Source organism: Vicugna pacos, chromosome 7, assembly GCF_048564905.1.
Source record: "Vicugna pacos chromosome 7, VicPac4, whole genome shotgun sequence".
Taxonomy (NCBI): domain Eukaryota; kingdom Metazoa; phylum Chordata; class Mammalia; order Artiodactyla; family Camelidae; genus Vicugna; species Vicugna pacos.
This window is the reverse complement of record NC_132993.1, coordinates 47,730,300-47,743,463: the sequence shown is the minus strand read 5'-3', so window position 1 is coordinate 47,743,463 and position 13,164 is coordinate 47,730,300. Positions and strand designations below refer to the sequence as shown.

The 13,164-nt window shown below is 43.0% G+C and overlaps 1 long non-coding RNA gene across 2 annotated transcripts in view; it reads left to right on the top strand.

Annotated features, from left to right (window-relative positions):
- The window catches only part of LOC140697408 (uncharacterized), a 296,177-nt gene that overhangs the window by 276,349 nt on the left and 6,664 nt on the right, over positions 1-13,164 (top strand). The gene's annotated exons all lie outside the window — the stretch shown is intronic.

The following is a 13,164-nucleotide window of genomic DNA, read 5'->3' as shown; positions in this document are numbered from 1 at the left end:
AGAGGCGTGCATCCAAGTGCTCTCTAACCCCTTGCAGCTCTGGTGTTCCAGGATTCAACTTCCTCTCCTGCTCCCTCAGCGCACTGACCTGTCCAGCAGTTTTCGAGGCAGGGTTCGTCTGGGATTGCTTACTTACCACCCAATATCTTGTGCTCTCTCATAAGTCATTTCCATTAAAAAAAATATGACTTCTACTGATTTTGTGCAGCCCACCAGTTCTGAACTGGACTAAATGTCATCTCTTTTCACCCATAACAGGACACTCAGGTCTCTAATGTCAGAAGGCTTTCCCATTTCTTGAGGTCCGGACAGGCATGTGTGGAGATGGCTTCTGTATCACTTACCTTCAGATATTTTGACACTTTCTCATACCTTTATTGCCTACTAACAGAGTTACTGCAAATTCCCTCCCAACTGGGCTTCTACAAACTTCTATCAGCAGGTTTGACTGTATTCAAATGGCTACTGCCAGACAGCATCACCTGCTCAAATGCTCCCTCAAATTGGTCTCTTCAAAAGGTATTAGCTTTCATTTCAGACAAATGGAGGATACAGTTAAGAGGTGAGAGGTCTCTGAGAGGTGATGTCTTCATGCTTTTCTGTTGGAAGGTAAGGCCCCCTATCATGGAGCTGTGTGTCAGGACCAGCCTAGAGTGGAATCTCTGAGGCATTCTCCCTTCCCACTTGCTTTTAAAGCGAATTCAAAAGGTGTGGCCATTTGGTGACTGCTCGTGTTACTCACATGTTTCCGGGCTGTATTAGGTTGTTTTATGAACTGGCTCAGTGCATTTATTATATCCACATTCAGTAGCGTCATTATAATTAAGTGCCTGTCACGATTTCCATTACACACTGCTGTTTTAAGGGCCTGAAAACATAGCCATAAAGTTTACTTTTGACTGAGATTTGGCATGCCTAACTCCAGTGCCTAATCACACTTTTCATTCAAAGCATAAAGTTCTCTTCTGCTGCCCAAATACTAGTTTACTCATAATACTTTTATGTTCAGAAGAACAAAGATGCAACTTCTCCACCTCAGAATGGGTATCGATTGTTTTTTAAATTAAATATATTGATACAATAAACCAGACCAAAAGTATATTATAGAGTGTAAGAAATTTCATGACATGATTGATTTATAAACCTGATGCTATATTTTCCAGAATTAGCAATGATGATTACATTAAATGCAACACATTATGCGCTCATGTAATTGTATGTAAATAACCTAAGGAATTATATACCATAACACATTGGAGGCAGTTATGTCCAGTGACCTAAAATACGCATGGCTTTTCCTCAGTTTTGCTTGGGTGGGGAGGGGCAGAGCAAGAGAGTACACATGAACATGCCACTTTTGTAGCTGAATTTGCAGGTGGGTAAATGTATCATTACACAGCCTGAATGTGAAGAACTTTAGCCACCAAGATCCCCATTTAGAACGAGAACTATTCCTCAGGATAAAATGCTGCGGCAGATTAACTAATAGCCTCCCAATGATGCCCATGTCCTAATCCCAGAACCTGTGAGCATGTTACCTTAATAAAAGGGACTTTGAGGATGAGACTGAGTTAAGGGTCTTGAGATGCAGAGACTATCCTGGATTATCTGATGGACCCAATGGGACCAACAAAGGCCCAGACAAGGGACAAGAGCAAGGCAGGAAGGTGGGAGTCAGGTAAGGAGGTGAGACTGAAGCAGATATACAAGTGATGTGAGGTCAGGAGCTGAGGAATGTGGACAGCAACTAGAAGCTGGAAAAGTCATGCAAGCGGATTCTCCCTTAGAGCCTCCAGAAGGAAGGCTGCCCTGCTGACCCCTTGATCTTAAGGCTTCTGACCTACGGATCTATAAGAGAAAACATCTGTGTTGCTCTACACCCCTAATTCTGTGGTGATTTGTTACAGCAGCAATAAGAAACTGATACAAATACTTCAGGAAGTTAAAAATGCAGGGAAGCAGAGCCCAGATCGAGTCCATTGTTTTTAAACTTTTAAGAGCTATTAGTGTCTTCAGAAACATAAAAGGAAATGCTTTGGGAAAGCTATTAAAATTTTTTGAACTCTTCTTCTTTCTTAGTGATAACTTGCAGATGTTCTGTTATCATTAATAATCTAACCTAATTGCTGGTTCAGGGTACCGCAGTTCTATTAAATAAGGGGGATCTTCCTCCCAAAGAATGGAAGTTGGTTTGTGCATTGTGTTGTGCACACAATGGGCTGTTGAAGTTGACTTATTGCTCAGAGCAGAATCCTTTATTGGTTGGGAGGCTATTTGAAGCACTTTTAAAAGTAATCAGTAGGAAGGTCTGGGCTTTACACTCACGTGAAACTATGGTATTTAGCTCTCATCCACCTTTTAAGTAAGCTGCTTCTTCAACGCATGTATGGCTGAGCGTGGTTTATTCAACTCTACCTTCCTAGCAGGTGCATCTTAGACCTAGAAATCCAATCCCTTTAACTCTCTCCTCTAGCCAAAAGAAAATTGCCAGTCCTTTATTCACCTGTGTGAGAGAAAGAGTGACAGGATTGGATACACCAGCTTGGATGACAGACAGAACACTGATGCACAGGCTGTCCCGGGTGTGAGATCTCGTGCCTTCACTTCTGCCACTGAAAAACATTAAAAGATAATGGACTAGGTGTTCAGCTACATAGACGACCAGATTATAAAATCCATGTGTCTGCAAACTACCCTAACTTATCTTAGGGCCTCACAACTGCTTTCCTAACTTTGCATACTGCACTGGCCATAAGTTCAAATAGGGAGCAGTGAGTTATATCCCTATACAGCCTGAACCATTGTGCCCTAGCTGCCCAAGGAAGGTATTCATGCCAGCACTGATGCTCCCTGGAAGGGTGTCAGAGCCTTTGAAGGGCTGGGACCATCATCCTGCACGTCCATCCCTGAAGCCTGCATCCTGAACCACACATGGTGACAGAGATTCAGAAAACAGAATATGTGCAGGTAAACAAATGACCATGTAAGATTTCCTCCCCCTCTTCAAAAAACCCCCCAAAACCAAAACCTCCAAAACCGATAAACACAACACATTCAAAAAGGAGTTCTGCCACTTTCACGGCTTTATTGTGTGTTTTTAAATTCTATAAGTGACCAAATGGGACTCAACAACTCTTTCAAACCATAATGGGGCCATTAGATTGTTTTTACCTGGCTTTGTGCTAAACGGATCCCTAGGTAGCTGACAAAGAGCTGAAAATTGACCTGAAAGCATATGGGGGCCTGTATTTTAAAACTCTTGGCACCATTTGCACATCATGTACCAGCTCTTATCCCATTTGGCCTTGTAATAGGGTTATTTATGCATGTGTCTAATCGCTACTCCTGGACCGGACGCTTCTAGGATCTGGGTACGACTAGGTACCTAGTCACTGCACATTTATTGGACGAGAGAGAGAAGGGGAAAGGAGGAGGGAGAGAAGTAGGCTAGCCCCTTCCATTTGCTTCATATATTTCCACAGTAGACACCAGATAAAACAGGAAATGCACTTGAGCTTTGGCTGCAGGCAGCACTCCCGGCTCTTCCTGTTTCTGGTTAGGAGGAGGGTGGCACCAAGAGTGCCAGATGAGGCTATGGGAGGAGAAGAAGCCTGGACAGGGCTGAGTTTGTGGTTTCACTAGTCATCCTGACTAATGTGTCAGATGGGGCTCCACTCCCCATGGGTGCAGGAGCATCTCTCCATGGAGATTTGCCCCCATGGTTGAAGCCAGAAGAGACCACAAGGCCAGTTTGCCTGCTTCTTTTCTGCCATTGTCCCCTGCACAGCTTCAACTATGAGTACTTGTTATTTAATTGTAATTTACCTGACAGCCCAAATTTCAAGCGTGTTGTCTCCCACCAGGTAATTGCAGGACTTCTGCCCCTTGTCTTTTACGGGACTGTCCTTACTAAAGAATCTCTGTGCTGTCTTGCATGTGCAGGTAGATCAGACTGAGCCAAGGTTCCCCTCCTCGGGAATTTGATCCCCTCAGACCAGAGCACTTCCCTCGGGCTGCCTCTGCCTTCCACTCTTCCATGGTCACAGTTTCACGCCCTGAGGTTGTCAATGTCCTGGGCAAAGTTTCTGCTGATTCCAGGGAGTTCTGTCATGTCCCTGGGAACCTGAGGCTGGCAGCTGTTTTTGCCAAGGCAGAGGATCAGAGTTTGAAGTCTGGCAAGAGGTGCTAGCTGATTCCATAGCCCTTATCTCTAGTTATGTGTTCTTCATCTGTCAGTGGACTTCCTGGCTGGGTCTCTGGATTCCACATAGCCAGAGGTGATGGCCCCTGCCCTTGTTTAGAGTACCCCTCCCCCTAGTCTTTTATTGCAGAACGCAGAGTATTGATGCAAAATTCGGTACACATTTCATTTGAGGTGATAAGTTATGGTGGTTGCCTGGCAAAGGTGTAGCTGGTCCCAAGATCTTCTCTCCTCCTTTTGTTTGATGGCCAACCTGGGTTTTTCAGATTCTCCTCTGGGAATTTTCTTCCAGATTTATATGGGCCACTGGGAGGGAGAAGTTATCATTTGTATCCTTCGCCCCTCCCGGAAAGCACTGAAGCTAATTCTTGGCAGTGCTATGTCCACCAGGAACCTACTGTCTTGGACACAACAAAAGCAAAATGGCAGCAGGCCTGTTTCACTGAGTCTCAGCATTTTGCCTTTTGGGGCTGGGAGGGGCTTCCTCTAATCACATGGCCTCTCACTGCACTGGACCATGCTCTGAGGGATGGAGTGGCTGGCTGCGCTAAGCACCAAAGGACTGGCAGGAACTTTTGAGTCTCTTTCAGAAGGCTTGTAGTTCTCTCTTAAGCCACTGACAGTGGCCTTCCATTTTTCTAGGAAACTGGAAGCCTGCCCCAAAGCAGGGCACTGAGGATCGCAGTGGGACTTATTCAAGGCTGGCAGCATCTGCACTACATCTTGTGGCTGTTCTGAACGAGGTTTCTGACCACCATCCCTGGGGAGACTTGGCTTCCTGCTTGCTTCTAGGTGTTAAGACAACACCTGCAAGGCCAGCCATACTTCTGAACACCTGACTAACCTGTCCTTTCTCCCACTTGGGACACCTGCACAGGCATCAGGCTCTCCTACCGCCTTCTCCTTGCCCCTTGTGAGACCGGCCAGGCTGCCCCTCAGTGTGCCCTGGGCTAGCCAGTGTTCCCAGTGCTTTCCTCTTCCTCAGTTTACTGAGCAGTCTTCCTCCCTGTCTCACCCTGCAAGAGGGGACGCTCAGGGTCGGGGACACACCCAAGCTTTGGGTAGGGGTGCTGGCATTACAGACAAGGATTTAGCCATCCCTGCCACAGCCACTTCAGCTTTCTCCAGGAAAAATTCACTCTTGGAAATTCTCTACCCAACAGGGAGGAATGAAGGATCACTTTCTAGAGACCCGTCTTCTTTCCTTGTATCCTCCTAGGGACAGAAGGAAAATCAACCTCCTCAGCAAGCTCTGGAAGACTACACATATTTCCTTCTCCCCTGAACACGCCAAAGAGCACTTTCTATGCCTGAGGAGGAGTTTTAACAAGCAAATCAATTAGCTCTAATCTCTGGAGCAGTGGTTAATCCCTGGTGCAGAACTACGTGACCCAGGAGTCAAATAACCTCAGAGAAATCCCACAACACGTGGCTCAAACAACCCTGGACCTCCCAGTGGCTGCTCCCAGTGTAGTCTCGTTGTGGCTTAATCACAGATTTCGCTATATCTTTAGCCCTCCTCTAGGTTACTTTAAAACTTTGACCCATCCCACCCTCTGAGTTTTCTCCTCCTACCCGCAAGCTTCTCTGGACATTCCAGAGAGAATTTCGCATTTATGACCCCACTGCCATCCTCATCACCACCCTTCCCTCCTGGATTTTTCTGAGTCATTCCCACTGGAGCCACAGCTTGGCCAGGGAAGGGCCATAGCTCACTACGGCTGCTACCACTGCTCTCAGAAACTCACCCAGGATACCCCTCTGCTTCATGAATTCAAGACAGTGCACTGCCGCCATGGCTACTGTGTTATTACTTCAACACCACGTGTAGAAGGCTGGAGACAGTGGCACTCAGAGTGGGGACTCTGTTCCCCTTTGTGTGTTACACTCTGCTCTGTGGGGCCCACAGTGCGGAGGCTCAGTACCCTGAAATGTTATGAAGTGTGAGTAGGCTTCTTCCTATTTACCTGTAATCTGCAATCGTAATAACTCCAGAGTAATAATAATAATACTCACCGACACATATTGAGAGCTTATTGCTCACTGTTCTAAGTACTTTACGTGCATTTACTCATTTCATTTTCACACAGACTCTGCAAGGTAGCTTCTGTTCCTACCACCCCCACGTTACAGGTGAGAAAACTGAGGCACAAACCAGTGAAGAATAGCTGTAGTCAGCAAGGAGGAAAGCTCAGCTGGGAACATGGCTGTAGAATATGCATCTTTAATGGCCATGCAGTTCTGCCCCACACATGCACGTGCCTGCTGGTCAGAGCAGAGAACGTTTCAGTGAAAACTATTTTTGTGCTCCCTTCCAGATATGTTCTCCTTTGAGGGATTCAAAGGGAGTTTGGGTCCCAGTCATCATGCCTGCCCCCCTTTTCCCTTGGCTTCTTTCTTTTTCTAAATTGAAGTATAGTTGGTTTACAATGCTGTGTTAATTTCTGGTATATAGCATAATGATTTTATATATATATATATATAGTATATATATTCCTTTTCATATTCTTTTCATTATAGCCCATTACAAGTTATTGAATATAGTTCCCTGTGCAATAAAGTAGGATCTTGTTGTTTTCTGTTTTATACATAGTAGTTAGTATCTGCAAATTCCAAGCTCCCAATTTATCCCTTCCTGCCCCCCACCCTTTTCCCACCTGGTAACCACAAGTTTGTTTTCTGTGTCTGTGAGTCTGTTTCTGTTTTGTAAATAAGTTCATTTGTGTCAGTATTTTAGATTCCACGTGCAAGTATTATCATATTGGTATTTTTCTTTCTCCTTCTGACTTACTTCACTTAGTATGACAATCTCCAGGTCCATCCATGTTGCTACAAATGGCATTATTTTATCCTTTTTTATGGCTGAGTAGTACTCCATTGTGTATATATGTCACAACTTCTTTATCCAGACATCTGTTGATGGACGTTTACATTGCTTCCATGTCTTGACTATTATAAATAGTGCTGCTATGAACACTGGGGTGCATGTATCTTTTCAAATTAGATTTCCCTCTGGATATAAGCCCAGGAGTGAGATTGCTTCCCTTAGCTTCTTTCTGAAGTGACTCAGAGTCCTCCTTTGCACTTTGACTCCTATATTTCCTCCCCACCCTCCACCCTACTCTAGGTACTAAGACATGCTGTATTCTGGAACTCAAAGATAGACATGGCCTGAGGACTTTTCAGAGAAGCCTCTTGTTCTCTTGGTAAATTTGCAGATGCATGTAGGTGGGGGAGGATGTTTGCCTCCCCAGCGAGATGTACCTGAATCTCTACCCCAGCCAACTAGGACCTCCTACATAAAAATATGGATTATTTCATTAGTATTCCCCAAAAGCAGGCTGCAAATCTTTAAGGTCAAATTTCTGATAAAGCTTCATTGGAGTGATTATTTTTCTTCTTCTGTAAGCAGGTTTTATTGTGGAAGGAATGTAAAGAAATTAAGAGAGATCCAGAACATTTAAGAAAAGTTGGCCAAAGCAACCCATATTTCCCACTTTCACACTATGCTCATCAAACATGATGAAAAGATCAAGTGACTATAAAGGACTTGGCATCTCCATGGTCCAGTGCAGCTGGCTGCACAGAACTCGTCTAAAAATGAAATGACTCTTCTATTGTTTGCTTGTTACTCACTTCAGATAGAGAATACAAGAGCGAATGACCTTCTTCTTGGCTCGTAAGTGATTTCGCTTTCGTGCAGCCTCTCTGTGTAGCCTCTTCCTGCCTCTGCAACCATCCCCATTGCTGTCTCCATTTGCTTTTTCCCTTATACTGTTTTGCATTCAAGCACATTAAATGCAACCCATGTTATATAAGCCATTATTTATTCTCACATCGAAACACTGTAGGTCACCCACCACATACTAAAGAGAGAAAACCCATCAACAAATAGGCCCTGTCCATTCAGCTTAATTGACATTTCCATTGTCTTTAACTAGGGGCTCTGCATAACAGCCTACACCAGGAAGGATGTGGCAAGAACACCCATTGGCTGCCGCCTGGCTCTGCTTCTATAATTGAGCACCATTTGACCAATGGTGAGGGGCTTTCTGGGCGTGTTTCCCGCCTTTGTCAATGTTAATGCAATGCCAAGTGATAAAGATGCCCTTTGGCATTCAACGCTCTTAGCCTTTAATAATAAACACTTTCTGCCTCTCAAATTGCTGCTATACATGAACAGGTTTTAGTCAACCCTGAAGTGAATATGTACCTTCTCATTACAGGGCAGCGGTGGTGAGAAAGCAATTCACTAAGCCATAGGGTTGGCAATCACCCATATTTTCTGCTATGAGTAAATAACTTCAATTGATTTAATCATAAAAGAATAACAGGAAAACTACATTGATTTCCAAATCCCTAATGTGAACATCAGACTCTATTGACCAGGCTTCGTGCAAGGAGGTTGTAGCCATTTGTATGAACTCAAGAAACATCAATACTTGATCATTACTCCAACAAAAAAAAAATGACAATTTGGGCCTATTTCAAAATGGATTGAAGTAATATTATGCAGGGTGATTGGGCAATCTAGGGTGATACAAGTGATAATATGCTGCAGTGCTCATTAGGTTAAAAAGAACAAAATCCATAAATTCTGGTGAACAGTTCTCCTGTTAATTGTAATAGGTCATTCACCTTCTATAGTAACAGTAATAACACACTAGACCTCTGTTTCTATTAAAGTAACCAAATGGGGTTGTCGAAAATTCATTTGTTGCTCACGTAAATTTAGCAGCTCAGAGGAGCAGTGCATGTAGAAAATCTCTTTACAAATGGAGAAAAATAGTGTTTGGTTCCCTGATACTGGCTGATTATTTGGGATTTAGGAGCAAAGTGTAAAACCTTTAAGAGGAACATTTATATATTAAAATGTGCAAAAAGAAATGTGTGTTCTTTATCTTAATGCAAGGGAAAGAATGTTGGACTGAATTGTTCAGTGGGTGAACAAGTTCTTATAACTACTAATAAGAGACTGGGACAGGGGGCATAAACCAGGACTATCCCAGGCAAAGTAGGACCCGGGATCACTGAGGAGTGAGGGAGGCTGACTATAAACTCTGCCACTAAATTGCTCTGAAACTCCAAGCAAGACGCCTTCTAGTTTGGGGTCTCTTCTTTACCTGCAAAATGAGATCATCTGTAATCTTGAAGTCTTTTCCAAACTATAGAAATCAGACTCTGAACCAAACGAATGGAGAGAGATGTTAATGTCATCATTCTCTTACTCATTATGTATCACTGGGAATGCTTCTTAACTATTGATTATCTCAGTACAAATTGTTTCTCCTTTACTAAGCGTTACGGAGGCAAACAATGATTATTTTAATGAAAGTTCTTGTCTACTGCAGAAAGTATAACGGGGGGGTGGAGGTGGGGAGGCCCTCTCCCATTCAAAAGACCCAAAGCCCTTAATAATGTTTATATGTGCAAAATTTGGGGGAGCACAAAACTCAGCACTTACCACTTGGTGAGCATCTTAAGGGACCCTGTGGTTATCAGTCGACTGGTTTTGCACTTTGTGGGCACCCAACACAAACCAGGTCTCCTGGGACATGGAATTCGTATAAGAAAAGATATCTGCCCTCAAGAAGCATATGTCATTATTAGGGAAATAAAATTAACACACAAAATAATTAACACACTGAATCATACATGAGAGTAGAGAATTGACCCAAAAATTTAGTTTGAACATATGTTGTAGAATTTAGAAAAGGCTAAAATCAATGAGAATTGGATTATTCAGCAAAGTAATGGTAGCAGAAAGGAAACCTTATGATTTTCTGTGTTTTGTTTCTCTGAGCATGTGAAGCTTATAACGTAGTATGAAAGACAATTTTAGGCACGCACAGACACTAAGCATTAAGAAACATTGAGTCATTTTATGAAAAAGTTATTCTCCTTTTGATTCCTTTACTTATCCTCCAAGACTTTATCATCTCTCTAGCACTTGTTAATTTTCCTTTGTAGAGAAAGAGAAAACAGACCTCTGGAACAGAAACTTTGGATGGCAAAATTATCCACCTATGAGTTAATATTGTTGTGTCTCTATTGTTATTAATTTTAAGGTTATCTTCTAACTCTAATTCCATTAAGTGATAATGGTTTTCTTTTCACAACTGTGATATAACATCTATAACACACACACACGCACACACACATATTTAAGAGCAGAACAGTTAACAGTGTATGAAACAGGAAGCAATTATAAGCAGCATCCAGATGTGACCCTGAAGGCGGTATGTGAATGGCAGTTTGGAGAACACTGTTGAAGTAGGAAAAGCACAAGCCCTCAAGGTGAAAGCCTGGCTTTAAATCCTCCTTCTGTGTTTTTCAATGGGGACCTTGAGTGACTGCATACTCTTGCTGAACCTCAGTTTCCTCGTCTGTAAAGTGAGGGTTGGATGAGATGAACTCCAAGGTCTTCAGCTCACACTTCTGTGATTAAAGGGCTATTGAAGGCTTCTGAGCAGACAGTGACAAAATGAAGGAGGCATTTAAAGAAGATTAGTCTGGCAGGGGCATGAAGGTGAGTTTGGAGAGGAGAGAGCTTGGGGTCAGGGAGGCCAGATAGGTAGCTCTTCTGTAATCCAGGAATGAGCTGATAAGGGCCATGGCTAGAATGAAGGTAGCGAGAGTGCGAGAGACAAAGAGACATAAAGAAAGACATTTCAAAGAAAGATTTAACAGAATTTGAAAACTAGTAAATAGGATCATACCAGTGACTTAGGGATTCTGAACCTGGTGAAGTAAAAAAGGAAACCTTTTGATAAACTACATATGTTGGAGAGAAAAGGTTGTTTAGTTCTGAAAATCTTGAGTTGGAACTGATTGCAAGATACTGATATTGAAATGATCTTGGGACACATGAAAATACAGGACTGCACTTAGGTAAAAGAATGATGAAGAACTGCAGATTTAGGCATCTTCTGCTTTGAAATGATGAATAAATAAGTTGCTAGACAGAATGCAAAACAAGAATAGCAAGAAAACCCCAAATTGAATTTTGGAGTACGATGCCTATTGTTAAGGGGGCAGGAGAAGCAGGAAAGACCAAGAAAAGGAATAAATATAGAATACTTAGAGTGGGAGAAAAACCAGAATAAACTGGGGTTCTGCAAGCCAAAAGAGGAGCCAGTTTTCAAAAAAAGAGTGGGATTGAATGCAGAAAATCATGAAGGAGGAGCTCTGAGGCAAAGACAAAGGCTTGGCTGACGTCATTAGTGCCCTTTGCATGGAAAGCATCAGGGTGGTAGCCGCTGATTAAGATTAAGAAGAGATTAAGATTAGGACCCAGCTGGAAGGGAAGAGTAAATGTAAAAATATGGAAGTCTGGCAGGAAGTGGAAAGAGAAAAATAAAATACTGGCAAGAGAAAAGCTGCAGATTCAAAGAAGGTTGATTTTATATATATAGGCTGTACTGTTGATAACGGGGATCAAAAGCTCTTGGAAAAGTTTTTGCTGTATAACACAGGGAACTATGTTCAATATCTTGTAATAAAGTTTAATGGAAAAAATATGAAAACGAATATATGTATGTATATGCGTGACTGGGACATTGTGCTGTACACCAGAAATAGACACATTGTAAGTGACTGTACTTCAATTAAAAAAAAAAACTCTTGGAAAGAGAAAGATGGAAGATTCTGGAAAATGAAAGGAGAGAAGTTGTGGACCTCACATTGTGAGGTCTAAATTATGAACATAATTAATTTCAGAGAAAGAGACCTCATGTCTATGTCCTCTCCCCTGGCACATCTCCATCAGATTCAGGTACAAAAGACAAAAAAAATTAGTCAGTGTTTTCTGGGGTAAATTTTATTGTAGATTCATTCATCTAGGCACTTCCAATACCACCGTGCACTTTTCCTGTTTCAAGTGTGGGTCATACTGGCTTCCTTCTTTTGGTGACTTAAATGTGAACTCTGGATGCTCATATCAGTAAACCATGAATTCTCTTAACACTCAGTATTTTACGAACTGGCTTCTAGTTCACAACTTTAAATATATGAGGATTTTGCTATCTCAACCCAGAGAAAAAGTCCCTTTGCCCCAAGGGACAGGAGTTCCCCTGCTTGAGACTTTGCCCTCCTGTTGGGGACCTGAGATCCAAAATTGCCTTTCATCTCCCACCTATAACCCATCAAAACCCTGTTATATCAATGGTCATTCATCTCCCCAAAAGAACATAGAGGTGTTATCTAACTAAAAAATGAGTCACAAGATGGGAGTGCTTTTGAGAAGGATTTGCACCTTATAAGAGAACACTTTTAGGTGGACCCACCCAAATCCACTTTTAAGCATTCTGAGGGAGTAAAATAAACTGGTCTGCACAGCTTACCAGGAGGTAGTTGGGGAAGTCTGGGATCCTCCTCTAAATTCCGTGGGAGTCTAGTATTCCTAAGGAACAGGGCTGGCTCCACCTTGTTTATTCATTCTTTGATTTATTCAGAAAATGTTTGATCAGCTTATACAATGTGCTAAGCACAGCGTGGCACGTAGGGGTAATGGGCAAACAGGGCAGGCAGGGATCTTGTCCTCAGTGTCGTCAGCCTGTTAAAGAAGGCAGACATGTAATTAGGCTATTATATTACACTACCTCAGAGTTCCAGCACTGAGTCTCTCCAGCGGCACTGTAGACCAGTGTCCTGCCCTTTCTAGTCCCCCTTCTTCCTTTCCCCCGCCCTGTAGGTCCTCCCTCGCTCCCCGCCCCACATCTCCCAGTTCTTAACTCTGTCAGGTAACAGAGTCTCCCTGACCCCATGGCTGAGGTCTCTGAGCAGTCTGGTTCCCACCGTTGGTGGATTTAGCAGCTGGGCACCATCAGTCCACTCCTAGCTCCAACTGGCTTTGGCTTCCTCACCTGTAGACTCTTACTCATGCTGCTCCTCCCTCTGGGAATGGCATTTGTTTGTTCTTTGCCATAGCCCTGATGCAGTTTTGTTTTTCTGGTTAGTTAGTT